This window comes from Ranitomeya imitator, chromosome 5, assembly GCF_032444005.1.
Source record: "Ranitomeya imitator isolate aRanImi1 chromosome 5, aRanImi1.pri, whole genome shotgun sequence".
Lineage (NCBI taxonomy): Eukaryota > Metazoa > Chordata > Amphibia > Anura > Dendrobatidae > Ranitomeya > Ranitomeya imitator.
The window spans coordinates 396,932,406-396,949,693 of record NC_091286.1 but is presented as its reverse complement, the minus strand read 5'-3'; the positions used below and the strand labels follow the sequence as shown (position 1 = coordinate 396,949,693).

Sequence of the window (17,288 nt, the reverse complement as noted above, 5' to 3'; positions counted from 1 at the left end):
CTGCCCCTGATACCCCAATACTGAGCCGCTGCTGCCGTATGTGTCCCTATGACTGCACTTGATACCCCAATACTGAGCCGCTGCTGCTGTATGTGTCCCTATTACTGCCCCTGATACCCCAATACTGAGCCGCTGCTGCCGTATGTGTCCCTATTACTGCCCCTGATACCCCAATACTGAGCCGCTGCTGCTGTATGTGTCCCTATTACTGCCCCTGATACCCCAATACTGAGCTGCTGCTGCCCCTGATACCCCAATACTGAGCCGCTGCTGCCGTATGTGTCCCTATGACTGCACTTGATACCCCGATACTGAGCCACTGCTGCCGTATGTGTCCCTAGTATGCCACCTGATTCCCCAATACTGAGCCGCTACTGCCGTATGGGGTGCTCTGTGCTTGGGCACGCAGGACCGGCAGGTATATATACGGCTATATCTTATTAATTTCCACACTTCTCACAGCAGATATTGAATGCATGTATGATATTATAGTGCAGGAGGGGACATTTTGCACATTATAGACTTTGTCTCTTCTTTTTACTTGCAAATCTTGCACATTATACTCTGACACTTTTTTGCACATTGTTTTAGTTGACAAATATGTACAAATAGATTTTTTATATATATATCTTTTCATTCATATTTAGCACTTTTTCATTAGTTGAATATATTTTTTCCCCTTGGATGCACGTAATTCTTTTCATACATGCGCTTATAATTGTGGGATTGTTTGTATATATATATATATGTATATATATATATAGATATATATATATATATATATCTTTTATATCGTATTTTGTACTTGTACACCTGTGTATAATTATCCCCCAAGCACATGCACTTTTGTGCGGATGTTGCCATACTATTATAATAAAGGCTTTTGTATTTGACTTACCTTTCTGTGGCTTTTCTATAATATATAAGTATATTTTTTGTTTTATATATATATACGTATGTTTTGCTGCTAGTATTGGGAGTCCTTTGACAGCTCTTTGATCCTTTATGCCGTATCTGACCCTATTACTGCCCCTGTTGTGAGCTACAAAACACTGGTCCTTTTACTAACCCACCTAATCTCACCCACTGTGCCCCTTACAAAGTAAAGTGTCTCCTTTGTGGCCTTTAGATGGTAAAATTGCCCAATTGTTCTGTACAAGAGCCCTAGAAAACTGGGTCCACATTTTGCACCTAGAAAGTGATTATGCTCCTTTGACAGTCACAATACTCTGAGTGCCCCAATAACGTCCCGAGTACCCCACATACAGATCTCCTATACACAGTATGGTGGGCCCACACCGACATAGGTAAGGGTAGCGTAGCTGTGGGTGGGCCCCTCCGAGCCGCGACCACTGCACTCTCTGCTGCCCCGACAGCTATGCTATTGGTTAATATGTGTTAGTGTCACCGGTATGGCAGGGATTAATCTGTACCAGTATCACCAATATGGTAGGGGTTAATATGTACCAGTAATATCAGTATGACAGGGGGTAATCTGTACCAGTATGGTAGGGGTTAATCTGTACCAGTAATACCAGTATGACAGGGGTTAATCTGTACCAGTAATACCAGTATGACAGGGGTTAATCTGTACCAGTATGGCAGGGGTTAATCTGTACCAGTAATACCAGTATGACAGGGGTTAATCTGTGCCAGTAATACCAGTATGACAGGGGTTAATCTGTACCAGTAATACCAGTATGACAGGGGTTAATCTGTACCAGTATGACAGGGGTTAATCTGTACCAGTAATACCAGTATGACAGGGGTTAATCTGTACCAGTATGACAGGGGTTAATCTGTACCAGTAATACCAGTATGACAGGGGTTAATCTGTACCAGTAATACCAGTATGACAGGGGTTAATCTGTGCCAGTACGACAGGGGTTAATCTGTACCAGTATGACAGGGGTTAATCTGTACCAGTAATACCAGTATGACAGGGGTTAATCTGTACCAGTAATACCAGTATGACAGGGGTTAATCTGTACCAGTATGACAGGGGTTAATCTGTACCAGTAATACCAGTATGACAGGGGTTAATCTGTACCAGTAATACCAGTATGACAGGGGTTAATCTGTACCAGTATGACAGGGGTTAATCTGTACCAGTAATACCAGTATGACAGGGGTTAATCTGTACCAGTATGACAGGGGTTAATCTGTACCAGTAATACCAGTATGACAGGGGTTAATCTGTACCAGTAATACCAGTATGACAGGGGTTAATCTGTACCAGTATGGCAGGGGTTAATCTGTACCAGTAATACCAGTATGACAGGGGTTAATCTGTGCCAGTAATACCAGTATGAAAGGGGTTAATCTGTACCAGTAATACCAGTATGACAGGGGTTAATCTGTACCAGTATGACAGGGGTTAATCTGTACCAGTAATACCAGTATGACAGGGGTTAATCTGTACCAGTATGACAGGGGTTAATCTGTACCAGTAATACCAGTATGACAGGGGTTAATCTGTACCAGTAATACCAGTATGACAGGGGTTAATCTGTACCAGTACGACAGGGGTTAATCTGTACCAGTATGACAGGGGTTAATCTGTACCAGTAATACCAGTATGACAGGGGTTAATCTGTACCAGTAATACCAGTATGACAGGGGTTAATCTGTACCAGTATGACAGGGGTTAATCTGTACCAGTAATACCAGTATGACAGGGGTTAATCTGTACCAGTAATACCAGTATGACAGGGGTTAATCTGTACCAGTATGACAGGGGTTAATCTGTACCAGTAATACCAGTATGACAGGGGTTAATCTGTACCAGTATGACAGGGGTTAATCTGTACCAGTAATACCAGTATGACAGGGGTTAATCTGTACCAGTAATACCAGTATGACAGGGGTTAATCTGTGCCAGTACGACAGGGGTTAATCTGTACCAGTATGACAGGGGTTAATCTGTACCAGTAATACCAGTATGACAGGGGTTAATCTGTACCAGTAATACCAGTATGACAGGGGTTAATCTGTACCAGTATGACAGGGGTTAATCTGTACCAGTAATACCAGTATGACAGGGGTTAATCTGTACCAGTAATACCAGTATGACAGGGGTTAATCTGTACCAGTAATACCAGTATGACAGGGGTTAATCTGTACCAGTATGACAGGGGTTAATCTGTACCAGTAATACCAGTATGACAGGGGTTAATCTGTACCAGTAATACCAGTATGACAGGGGTTAATCTGTACCAGTATGGCAGGGGTTAATCTGTACCAGTAATACCAGTATGACAGGGGTTAATCTGTGCCAGTAATACCAGTATGACAGGGGTTAATCTGTACCAGTAATACCAGTATGACAGGGGTTAATCTGTACCAGTATGACAGGGGTTAATCTGTACCAGTAATACCAGTATGACAGGGGTTAATCTGTACCAGTAATACCAGTATGACAGGGGTTAATCTGTACCAGTACGACAGGGGTTAATCTGTACCAGTATGACAGGGGTTAATCTGTACCAGTAATACCAGTATGACAGGGGTTAATCTGTACCAGTATGACAGGGGTTAATCTGTACCAGTAATACCAGTATGACAGGGGTTAATCTGTACCAGTATGACAGGGGTTAATCTGTACCAGTAATACCAGTATGACAGGGGTTAATCTGTACCAGTAATACCAGTATGACAGGGGTTAATCTGTACCAGTATGGCAGGGGTTAATCTGTACCAGTAATACCAGTATGACAGGGGTTAATCTGTGCCAGTAATACCAGTATGACAGGGGTTAATCTGTACCAGTAATACCAGTATGACAGGGGTTAATCTGTACCAGTATGACAGGGGTTAATCTGTACCAGTAATACCAGTATGACAGGGATTAATCTGTACCAGTATGACAGGGGTTAATCTGTACCAGTAATACCAGTATGACAGGGGTTAATCTGTACCAGTAATACCAGTATGACAGGGGTTAATCTGTACCAGTACGACAGGGGTTAATCTGTACCAGTATGACAGGGGTTAATCTGTACCAGTAATACCAGTATGACAGGGGTTAATCTGTACCAGTATGACAGGGGTTAATCTGTACCAGTAATACCAGTATGACAGGGGTTAATCTGTACCAGTAATACCAGTATGACAGGGGTTAATCTGTACCAGTATGACAGGGGTTAATCTGTACCAGTAATACCAGTATGACAGGGGTTAATCTGTACCAGTATCACCAGTATGACAGGGGTTAATCTGTACCAATACCATGCACAGAGCGCCTCCTAGTGGGCGCCATGGCATCAGTCATGTCCGTCACCGCGCATCTGCCAGGAGTTTGTCCCCACTCAGACACAACGTGGCCAGTGTTGTTATCGTTGTGTGCAGCTGTCACCTGTGGCGCCTTATATGCGGGTCGTGAGGTGAAATAACACGCCGTGCTGAGGTGAAGACACAGACGGCGGTGCAGCCCCTTGTCAGATAATGGTACGGTCCCCCAGTCACGTGGTGAAGCGTCCTGTGAAGGCAGGAAGTTCTAGTGGCTGCTGATCACATGACGCTGTGCAGTACGGAGCAGCGCGGTGATACCTGCAGGCTGTCAGTGTGGAATGTGAGCGCGCTGCAGACTCCTGGTGAGTAGCCTGTGTGTGCTTCGTAATGATATATAATCGGGTATTCTAGAATATGCATGCCCACGTAGTATACAGCACAGCCCACGTAGTATACAGCACAGCCCACGTAGTATACAGCACAGCCCACGTAGTATACAGCACAGCCCACGTAGTATACAGCACAGCCCACGTAGTATATTGTCCAGCCACGTAGTATATTGTCCAGCCACGTAGTATATTGCCCAGGCACGTAGTATATTGCCCAGGCACGTAGTATATTGCCCTGTGATGTAATATATTGCCCAGCCCACATAGTATATTGCCCAGCCCAAGTAGTATATTGCCCAGCCCACGGAGTATATTGCCCAGCCCACGGAGTATATTGCCCAGCCACGTAGTATATTGCCCAGCCCACGGAGTATATTGCCCAGCCCAAGTAGTATATTGCCCAGCCCACGGAGTATATTGCCCAGCCCACGGAGTATATTGCCCAGCCACGTAGTATATTGCCCAGCCCACGTAGTATATTGCCCAGCCACGTAGTATATTGCCCAGCCACGGGGACGGACTAAACTGCATATTGGGATGATGGGATGATGGGATGATGGGCTGCAATACTAGACTCCACCACTAGATGGCAGCACATTTTACAAATGCAGCCCAGGAAATGACTTCTTGTAATATAGCAAGAAGGAAATTCAATGGAAATACTTAAATGAATCAGAACATCCACAGGGCTGGATTAAAGTTTAATAATAGAACCAGGGAAAAAAAGATTGTAACTATATGGGATTATGTGTAGAATATCGGGTTACACACGCCTGGTGATATATCTCATCAACATCTCATAGGAATATGGGTATAACTATTGTTCTGTATGGGGATTATGGGTGAAATATCACTAATACACATGCCCAGGAACATATTTCATCTACTTCTGATAGGAATATGGGTATATCTATTCTGTATGGGGATTATGGGTGAAATATCACAAATACACATGCCCAGGAACATACTTCATCTACTTCTGATAGGAATATGCGTATAACTATTGTTCTGTATGGGGATTATGGGTGAAATATCACTAATACACATGCCCAGGAACATACTTCATCTACTTCTGATAGGAATATGGGTATAATTATTGTTCTGTATGGGGATTATGGGTGAAATATCACATGTACACATGCCCAGGAACATACTTCATCTACTTCTGATAGGAATATGGGTATAATTATTGTTCTGTATGGGGATTATGGGTGAAATATCACATGTACACATGCTCAGGAACATACTTCATCTACTTCTGATAGGAATATGGGTATAATTATTGTTCTGTATGGGGATTATGGGTGAAATATCACAAATACACATGCCCAGGAACATATTTCATCTACTTCTGATAGGAATATGGGTATAATTATTGTTCTGTATGGGGATTATGGGTGAAATATCACATGTACACATGCTCAGGAACATACTTCATCTACTTCTGATACACACATGCTAGCCACCTTAGGGAGAGAATTTAGAAACTAATCCGCAGCATTGCACGCTTGGCGGTTCCAAGCGCTGTGGATTAGACTGGGGTGGAAAGAGATGATTTGCATAGCTCCGCCTACTGCAAAGGATTCTGGGTAAACCAGCTATTCTTTGTATTATGCTGCTTGCAAGTACTTTCCGTTTCAGGAAAGCATCCACTATGTATCTACTTCTGATAGGAATATGGGTATATCTATTGTTCTGTATGGGGATTATGGGTGAAATATCACAAATACACATGCCCAGGAACATATTTCATCTACTTCTGATAGGAATATGGGTATATCTATTCTGTATGGGGATTATGGGTGAAATATCACAAATACACATGCCCAGGAACATACTTCATCTACTTCTGATAGCAATATGGGTATATCTATTGTTCTGTATGGGGATTATGGGTGAAATATCACTAATACACATGCCCAGGAACATACTTCATCTACTTCTGATAGGAATATGGGTATAATTATTGTTCTGTATGGGGATTATGGGTGAAATATCACAAATACACATGCCCAGGAACATACTTCATCTACTTCTGATAGGAATATGGGTATAATTATTGTTCTGTATGGGGATTATGGGTGAAATATCACAAATACACATGCCCAGGAACATACTTCATCTACTTCTGATAGGAATATGGGTATAACTATTCTGTATGGGGATTATGGGTGAAATATCACAAATACACATGCCCAGGAACATATTTCATCTACTTCTGATAGGAATATGGGTATATCTATTGTTCTGTATGGGGATTATGGGTGAAATATCACTAATACACATGCCCAGGAACATACTTCATCTACTTCTGATAGGAATATGGGTATAACTATTCTGTATGGGGATTATGGGTGAAATATCACAAATACACATGCCCAGGAACATACTTCATCTACTTCTGATAGGAATATGGGTATAACTATTCTGTATGGGGATTATGGGTGAAATATCACAAATACACATGCCCAGGAACATACTTCATCTACTTCTGATAGCAATATGGGTATATCTATTGTTCTGTATGGGGATTATGGGTGAAATATCACTAATACACATGCCCAGGAACATATTTCATCTACTTCTGATAGGAATATGGGTATATCTATTCTGTATGGGGATTATGGGTGAAATATCACTAATACACATGCCCAGGAACATACTTCATCTACTTCTGATAGGAATATGCGTATAACTATTGTTCTGTATGGGGATTATGGGTGAAATATCACTAATACACATGCCCAGGAACATACTTCATCTACTTCTGATAGGAATATGGGTATAATTATTGTTCTGTATGGGGATTATGGGTGAAATATCACATGTACACATGCTCAGGAACATACTTCATCTACTTCTGATAGGAATATGGGTATATCTATTGTTCTGTATGGGGATTATGGGTGAAATATCACAAATACACATGCCCAGGAACATACTTCATCTACTTCTGATAGGAATATGGGTATAACTATTCTGTATGGGGATTATGGGTGAAATATCACAAATACACATGCCCAGGAACATACTTCATCTACTTCTGATAGCAATATGGGTATATCTATTGTTCTGTATGGGGATTATGGGTGAAATATCACTAATACACATGCCCAGGAACATACTTCATCTACTTCTGATAGGAATATGGGTATAACTATTGTTCTGTATGGGGATTATGGGTGAAATATTACAAATACACATGCCCAGGAACATACTTCATCTACTTCTGATAGGAATATGGGTATATCTATTGTTCTGTATGGGGATTATGGGTGAAATATCACAAATACACATGCCCAGGAACATATTTCATCTACTTCTGATAGGAATATGGGTATAATTATTGTTCTGTATGGGGATTATGGGTGAAATATCACAAATACACATGCCCAGGAACATACTTCATCTACTTCTGATAGGAATATGGGTATATCTATTGTTCTGTATGGGGATTATGGGTGAAATATCACAAATACACATGCCCAGGAACATATTTCATCTACTTCTGATAGGAATATGGGTATATCTATTCTGTATGGGGATTATGGGTGAAATATCACAAATACACATGCCCAGGAACATACTTCATCTACTTCTGATAGCAATATGGGTATATCTATTGTTCTGTATGGGGATTATGGGTGAAATATCACTAATACACATGCCCAGGAACATACTTCATCTACTTCTGATAGGAATATGGGTATATCTATTGTTCTGTATGGGGATTATGGGTGAAATATCACAAATACACATGCCCAGGAACATACTTCATCTACTTCTGATAGCAATATGGGTATATCTATTGTTCTGTATGGGGATTATGGGTGAAATATCACTAATACACATGCCCAGGAACATACTTCATCTACTTCTGATAGGAATATGGGTATAACTATTCTGTATGGGGATTATGGGTGAAATATCACAAATACACATGCCCAGGAACATACTTCATCTACTTCTGATAGGAATATGGGTATAATTATTCTGTATGGGGATTATGGGTGAAATATCACAAATACACATGCCCAGGAACATACTTCATCTACTTCTGATAGCAATATGGGTATATCTATTGTTCTGTATGGGGATTATGGGTGAAATATTACAAATACACATGCCCAGGAACATACTTCATCTACTTCTGATAGGAATATGGGTATAACTATTCTGTATGGGGATTATGGGTGAAATATTACAAATACACATGCCCAGGAACATACTTCATCTACTTCTGATAGGAATATGGGTATAACTATTCTGTATGGGGATTATGGGTGAAATATCACAAATACACATGCCCAGGAACATATTTCATCTACTTCTGATAGGAATATGCGTATAACTATTGTTCTGTATGGGGATTATGGGTGAAATATCACAAATGCACATGCCCAGGAACATACTTCATCTACTTCTGATAGGAATATGGGTATAATGGTTCTTTGTGGGTATTATAGGTGATATATCATGAATACACATGCCCAGTGTCATATTCGATCAATTCCTGGTAAGAACACGTATGTGTACAATTATTGTTTTATATGTTGATTATTGGTAAAATATGATGAAACATTTCATTAACTTCCGGTAAGAATATGGGTATATTTATTATTCTATATGGGGTTATGGTCAGAATGCTATGGATATACAGATCCTGTAACCTATTTGCATCTGACAGGATTACATGTCCATTGACTTCTCCCACCCCTGGGAGATGTGAGCCCTGGCATCATAGGTCTTTGACCCAGTGTTCCCACCTCCTTATTAGGCCGGCCATGTCATAGAGATGAGCAGTCTTGCACCATACTTCTTGCTTATATACCTATATTATTCTCAATACATTGTTCTTTATAGGATGTTGGATCTTTTGCAGGATTTTATTGGTTACTTAGGTTTGTTGACATCAATAACTTTTAATGGAGATATATAGAATTTTTTTTAAATAACTTTTAATAAAATAATAGGTTTTATCTTAACAAAAATATTTGGAAATGGAACATGTATTTTAGTGTATACTGGTCTCTAGGTTAATACGAAGGCCATCATAACAAATCCAACAAAATAGCTTTCATGGAACAATAAATGATCCTGCTTACGTTCACATGTCTGATATAGGACTCGGTATTGCTTCTTCGTCAGTAGGCAAGGCATAATTGAATCTTATGTGCCTGTTTTCCATCCAGGTTCACTTGAATGGGAATGGAAACCTTCATATTGTTCCCCACTATACAGGGCAGATTTTTTTTTTTTTTGTGTGGCTGTGGGAAAAAGATGAGGGTAACGTATACAGTCATGGCCAAAAGTTTTGAGAATGACACCAAAATTATATTTTTACATGATCTGCTGGCCTCTGGTTTTTATTAGTGTTTGTCCGATGTTTATATCACATACAGAAATATAATTGCAATCATATTATGAGTACCAATAGGTTATATTGACAGAATGAGTTAATGCAGCAAGTCAATATTTGCAGTGTTGACCCTTCTTCTTCAAGACCTCTGCAATTCTCCCTGGCATGCTCTCAATCCACTTCTGGACCAAATCCTGACTGATGGCAGTCCATTCTAGCATAATCAATGCTTGCATTTTGCCAGAATTTGTTGGTTTTTGTTTGTCCACCCGTCTCTTGATGATTGACCACAAGTTCTCAATGGGATTAAGATCTGGGGAGTTTCCAGGCCATGGACCCAAAATCTCTGTTTTGTTCCATGAGCCATTTAGTTATCACCTTTGCTTTATGGCAAGGTGCTCCATCATGCTGGAAAAGGCATTGTTGGGGGCCAAACTGCTCTTGGACGGTTGGGAGAAGTTGCTCTTGGAGGACATTCTGGTACCATTCTTTATTCATGGCTGTGTTTTTAGGCCGATTCCCTTGGCTGAGAAGCAACCCCACACATGAATGGTTTCAGGATGCTTTACAGTTGGCATGAGACAAGACTGGTGGTATCGCTCACCTCTTCTTCTCCGAATAAGCTGTTTTCCAGATGTCCCAAACAATCGAAAAGGGGATTCATCAGAGAAAATGACTTTGCCCCAGTCCTCAGCAGTCCACTCCCTGTACCTTTTGCAGAATATCAGTCTGTCCCTGATGTTTTTTCTGGAGAGAAGTGGCTTCTTTGCTGCCCTCCTTGAAACCAGGCCTTGCTCAAAGAGTCTCCGCCTCACAGTGCGTGCAGAAGCACTCACACCAGCCTGCTGCCATTCCTGAGCAAGCTCGGCACTGCTGGTAGTCTGATCCCGCAGCTGAAACAGTTTTAAGATATGGTCCTGGCGCTTGCTGGTCTTTCTTGGGTGCCCTGGAGCCTTTTTGACAACAATGGAAGCTCTCTCCTTGAAGTTCTTGATGATGCGATAGATTGTTGACTGAGGTGCAATCTTTGTAGCTGCGATACTCTTCCCTGTTAGGCCATTTTTGTGCAGTGCAATGATGGCTGCACGTGTTTCTTTAGAGATAACCATGGTTAACTGAAGAGAAACATTGATACCAAGCACCAGCCTCCTTTTAAAGTGTCCAGTGATGTCATTCTTACTTAATCATGACTGATGGATCGCCAGCCCTGTCCTCATCAACACCCACACCTGTGTTAATGGATCAAGCACTAAAACTATGTTAGCTGCTCCTTTTAAGGCAGGACTGCAATGATGTTGAAATGTGTTTTGGGGGTTAAAGTTCATTTTCTGGGCAAATATTGACTTTGCAAGTACAGTAATTGCTGTTAAGCTGATCACTCTTTGACATTCAGGAGTATATGCAAATTGCCATTACAAAAATGAAGCAGTAAACTTTGGAAAAATTACTATTTGTCTCATTCTCAATACTTTTGGCCATGACTGTACAGCACTTTGCCAGCCAATTTACTGCTTTATCCAAGTATCCAGGCGGCTGCCCAGGGCTCCCCTTTTAGACACAAAAAATGGACAAAAGCGGACAGTAGAACATAAAAGAGAGGTAGGATGACACAAAAGGAGGATACTCAGAGGGACAGAAGGATACAAGAGGGACAGGAAGACCCAAAGCGGGACAGCAGGATACAAGGGGGGCATTTTATTCTGTTGAGTTATCCCAGTTTTTCACAAATCCAAGCACCCTCTGCTCCCGTTTAGCTTGGATAAAAGAGACTCTACTGGATATTTTTATCAGGTAAAGGATAAATATGGGAGTTGGGATTTGTAGCCATGTTATCCAAATCATAATCTCCATATAAATGAATATTGATAATAATCAATAATATAATCATCCACATCTGATGATCATATCACATTACATTTTATGTGAAATTAGTGGGGTAAGGTGTTTGTTGGTTGACAGCACACGCTATGCACGATTGAGCAGCTAAGTATTAAATTTCACAACGAAAACACAGGCTATTTTCAACTCGATGCTTTAAAGAGGACCTGTCATCACATTCAATGCCACCAAGCCGCAGCTATGGTGGCATAGTTGACAGGTCCAGCTGTGTGGAGAGTCCTTTGTCCACCTCCCTGGTTGCCTCCTCATTGAAATACTAAACTTTATTGCCCACTTGGCGCGCGTAACGGGAATCAAGAAGTGGTCCTGTTGGTGTTTTGGAGTGTGAACCAATCAGTGTTTGAGCCCTGCGCTGTGCCGCATCATCAGTCGCTGGGCAGTAAAAAAATTCCTGCCCAGCAACTGATGACGCAGTGCATTGTAGATAGCGCAGATTTGTTCACACTCCATCGGACCGATACAGACACTTCATGCTTCCAGTGGTGCCCGTTGAGAGGAATAAAGTGTAATATTTTAGTGCGGAGGCACCAGGGAGGCGGATAGAGGGCTGTCCACACTGCTGGACCTGTCAGCTATGCCACCATAGCTGCGGCTTGGTGGCATTGAATGTGATGACAGGTCAGCTTTAAGCCTTTTATTCAGTACTGAAGATAAGCAGTTAAAAGTCTCTTAAATCAGCCTTTATTTACTTATTTCAGCAAACTTGACGTCCAACCACAAAATATATCAATAAAGTCACAAAAGCTATTTTCAAGTCAATGCTTCAGTTTTCACAATCTTGAAGAAAAAAAAAAAAAAGCAAAAACTTTGTTAAACCCGTCTTTCCAGGCCTGTTTCAGCATCTTTGAGCGTATAAACACTGCATATGTCCAGGAAATCAATGCAGATATTTTCAAATTACCGTATATACTCGAGTATAAGCCGAGATTTTCAGCCCAAATTTTTGGGCTGAAAGTGCCCCCCTCGGCTTATACTCGAGTCACGGTAGCGGTGGGGTCGGCGGGTGAGGGGCTGAGGGCGCTGGGGTATACTTACCTAGTCCCAGCGATCCTCGCGCTGTCCCTGCCGTCCCACGGTCTTCGGCGCTGCAGTTTCTTCCTCTCTTCAGCGGTCACGTGGGACCGCTCATTACAGAAATGAATAAGCGGCTCCACCTCCCATAGGGGCGGAGCCGCTTATTCATTTCTCTAATCAGCGGTGCCGGTGACCGCTGATAGAGAAAGAAGCTGCGGCACCGAAGACAGGAGGGGACAGCGCGAGGATCGCCAGGACTAGGTGAGTATAGCATATTCACCTGTCCTCGTTCCAGCCGCCGGGCGCCGATCCATCTTCCCGGCGTCTCTGCTCTCTGACTGTTCAGGCAGAGGGCGCGATGACGCATACAGTGTGCGCGGCGCCCTCTGCCTGATCAGTCAGAGCAGAGACGCCGGGAAGATGGAGGCGCCGGAACGAGACGCCGGGAGCTGCAATCAAGGGAGGTGAGTATGTGGTTTTTTTTCTTTATTGCGGCAGCGGCGGCACAAATTTATGTGGAACATCTATGGGGCACAGTGAACGGTGCAGAGCACCGTATATGGCACAGCACAGCTATGGGGCACAGTGAACGGTGCAGAGCACCGTATATGGCACAGCACAGCTATGGGGCACAGTGAACGGTGCAGAGCACCGTATATGGCACAGCACAGCTATGGGGCACAGTGAACGGTGCAGAGCACCGTATATGGCACAGCACAGCTATGGGGCACAGTGAACGGTGCAGAGCACCGTATATGGCACAGCTATGGGGCACAGTGAACGGTGCAGAGCACCGTATATGGCACAGCACAGCTATGGGGCACAGTGAACGGTGCAGAGCACCGTATATGGCACAGCACAGCTATGTATGGGGCACAGTGAACGGTGCAGAGCACCGTATATGGCACAGCACAGCTATGTATGGGGCACAGTGAACGGTGCAGAGCACCGTATATGGCACAGCACAGCTATGTATGGGGCACAGTGAACGGTGCAGAGCACCGTATATGGCACAGCACAGCTATGGGGCACAGTGAACGGTGCAGAGCACCGTATATGGCACAGCTATGGGGCACAGTGAACGGTGCAGAGCACCGTATATGGCACAGCAATGGGGCACAGTGAACGGTGCAGAGCACCGTATATGGCACAGCACAGCTATGGGGCACAGTGAACGGTGCAGAGCACCGTATATGGCACAGCTATGGGGCACAGTGAACGGTGCAGAGCACCGTATATGGCACAGCACAGCTATGGGGCACAGTGAACGGTGCAGTGCACCGTATATGGCACAGCTATGGGGCACAGTGAACGGTGCAGAGCACCGTATATGGCACAGCACAGCTATGGGGCACAGTGAACGGTGCAGAGCACCGTATATGGCACAGCTATGGGGCACAGTGAACGGTGCAGAGCACCGTATATGGCACAGCACAGCTATGGGGCACAGTGAACGGTGCAGAGCACCGTATATGGCACAGCTATGGGGCACAGTGAACGGTGCAGAGCACCGTATATGGCACATCTATGGGGCACAATGAACGGTGCAGAGCACCGTATATGGCACAGCTAGGGGGCACAATGAACGGTGCAGAGCACTATATGGTTCACACCTATGGGGAAATATGAACGGTGCAGAGCACTATATGGCACAGCTATGGGGAAATAATGATCTATTTTTATTTTTGAAATTCACCGGTAAATGCTGCATTTCCACCCTAGGCTTATACTCGAGTCAATAAGTTTTCCCAGTTTTTGTGGCAAAATTAGGGGGGTCGGCTTATACTCGGGTCGGCTTATACTCGAGTATATACGGTAATAGTTCAAACTGTTATCGCTATATTAATGAAAAGCCGTCATATAGAGACAATAAACAGCCTATACTGACTTATTACAGCGCTATTGAATGCAGATTTACCAAGCTGTAAAAGGAAATTGCTTAGCCTATTTGACGCTGTAATATAAATGTACATATAGGTATTCATTTATTATGGAGCTTAGGTGCCCACAAGTTTTTAAAGATATTTTTTCAAACAAAGCTGCAAAATTATTTGGCCTCTGTAAATATAATATTTCACATTGAATTACCATAGAGGTGAATAATTATTTTCATATTATTATGGGAAATTCATCAAATGCGGCACTGGGCATGACTATTTGGGATAAATATATATGTTCTTCAAACAATGATAAAATATGTTCCTGGGCATGTGTATTTGTGATATTTCACCCATAATCCCCATACAGAACAATAATTATACCCATATTCCTATCAGAAGTAGATGAAGTATGTTCCTGGGCATGTGTATTTGTGATATTTCACCCATAATCCCCATACAGAACAATAATTATACTCATATTCCTATCAGAAGTAGATGAAGTATGTTCCTGGGCATGTGTATTTGTGATATTTCACCCATAATCCCCATACAGAACAATAATTATACCCATATTCCTATCAGAAGTAGATGAAGTATGTTCCTGGGCATGTGTATTTGTGATATTTCACCCATAATCCCCATACAGATCAATAGATATACCCATATTCCTATCAGAAGTAGATGAAATATGTTCCTGGGCATGTGTATTTGTGATATTTCACCCATAATCCCCATACAGAACAATAATTATACTCATATTCCTATCAGAAGTAGATGAAGTATGTTCCTGGGCATGTGTATTTGTGATATTTCACCCATAATCCCCATACAGAACAATAATTATACCCATATTCCTATCAGAAGTAGATGAAGTATGTTCCTGGGCATGTGTATTTGTGATATTTCACCCATAATCCCCATACAGAACAATAGATACACCCATATTCCTATCAGAAGTAGATGAAGTATGTTCCTGGGCATGTGTATTAGTGATATTTCACCCATAATCCCCATACAGAACAATAGTTATACCCATATTCCTATCAGAAGTAGATGAAGTATGTTCCTGGGCATGTGTATTTGTGATATTTCACCCATAATCCCCATACAGATCAATAATTATACCCATATTCCTATCAGAAGTAGATGAAGTATGTTCCTGGGCATGTGTATTTGTGATATTTCACCCATAATCCCCATACAGAACAATAGATATACCCATATTCCTATCAGAAGTAGATGAAGTATGTTCCTGGGCATGTGTATTAGTGATATTTCACCCATAATCCCCATACAGAACAATAATTATACCCATATTCCTATCAGAAGTAGATGAAGTATGTTCCTGGGCATGTGTATTTGTGATATTTCACCCATAATCCCCATACAGAACAATAGATATACCCATATTCCTATCAGAAGTAGATGAAATATGTTCCTGGGCATGTGTATTTGTGATATTTCACCCATAATCCCCATACAGAACAATAGATATACCCATATTCCTATCAGAAGTAGATGAAGTATGTTCCTGGGCATGTGTATTTGTGATATTTCACCCATAATCCCCATACAGAACAATAGATATACCCATATTCCTATCAGAAGTAGATGAAGTATGTTACTGAGCATGTGTATTTGTGATATTTCACCCATAATCCCCATACAGAACAATAGATATACCCATATTCCTATCAGAAGTAGATGAAATATGTTCCTGGGCATGTGTATTTGTGATATTTCACCCATAATCCCCATACAGAACAATAGTTATACCCATATTCCCTTCTTGCTATATTACAAGAAGTCATTTCCTGGGCTGCATTTGTAAAATGTGCTACCATCTAGTGGTGGAGTCTAGTATTGCAGCCCATCATCCCATCATCCCATCATCCCAATATGCAGTTTAGTCCGTCCCCCAGCCACGTAGTATATTGCCCAGCCCACGGAGTATATTGCCCAGCCCACGGAATATACTGCCCAGCCACGTAGTATATTGCCCAGCCCACGTAGTATATTGCCCAGCCCACGTAGTATATTGTCCAGCCCACGTAGTATATTGCCCAGCCACGTAGTATATTGCCCGTTTGTGTAGTATATTGCCCAGCCACGTAGTATATTGCCCGTTTGTGTAGTATATTGCCCAGCCACGTAGTATATTGCCCGTTTGTGTAGTATATTGCACAGCGAAGTAGTATACAGCACAGAGCCACGTACCATATTGCCCAGCTACATTTGTCAAAGGTTACAAAATAAACATATACTCACCTTTCCGAGGGAGCCCTTGTAGTCCACGGCAGGTTCCGGTCCCAGGGTTGGTATTAGCGCAGGACCTGTGATGACGTTGCGGTCACATGACCGTGACGTCATGGCAGGTCCTCCTGCCACTGGAACCTGCAACGGAAGAGGGCCCTGGCGCGAGCTGCAACGGAGGGTGAGGACCCAACACTGAAAAAATTATATGACAAGGATATACGTATTGTCACAGTAATTCTTTATTTGTAATGGTAATAGCAT

The 17,288-nt window shown here is 42.3% G+C and overlaps 1 protein-coding gene across 1 annotated transcript in view; it reads left to right on the top strand.

Annotated features, from left to right (window-relative positions):
* Positions 1-4,450: 4,450 nt before the first annotated feature.
* LOC138637981 (protein CLN8-like) overlaps positions 4,451-17,288 on the top strand; it is a 47,914-nt gene continuing 35,076 nt past the window's right edge. The window contains exon 1 of the mRNA XM_069726910.1: positions 4,451-4,592. The gene's annotated coding sequence lies outside the window, so the exon portion shown is untranslated. The remainder of the gene's footprint in view (positions 4,593-17,288) is intronic.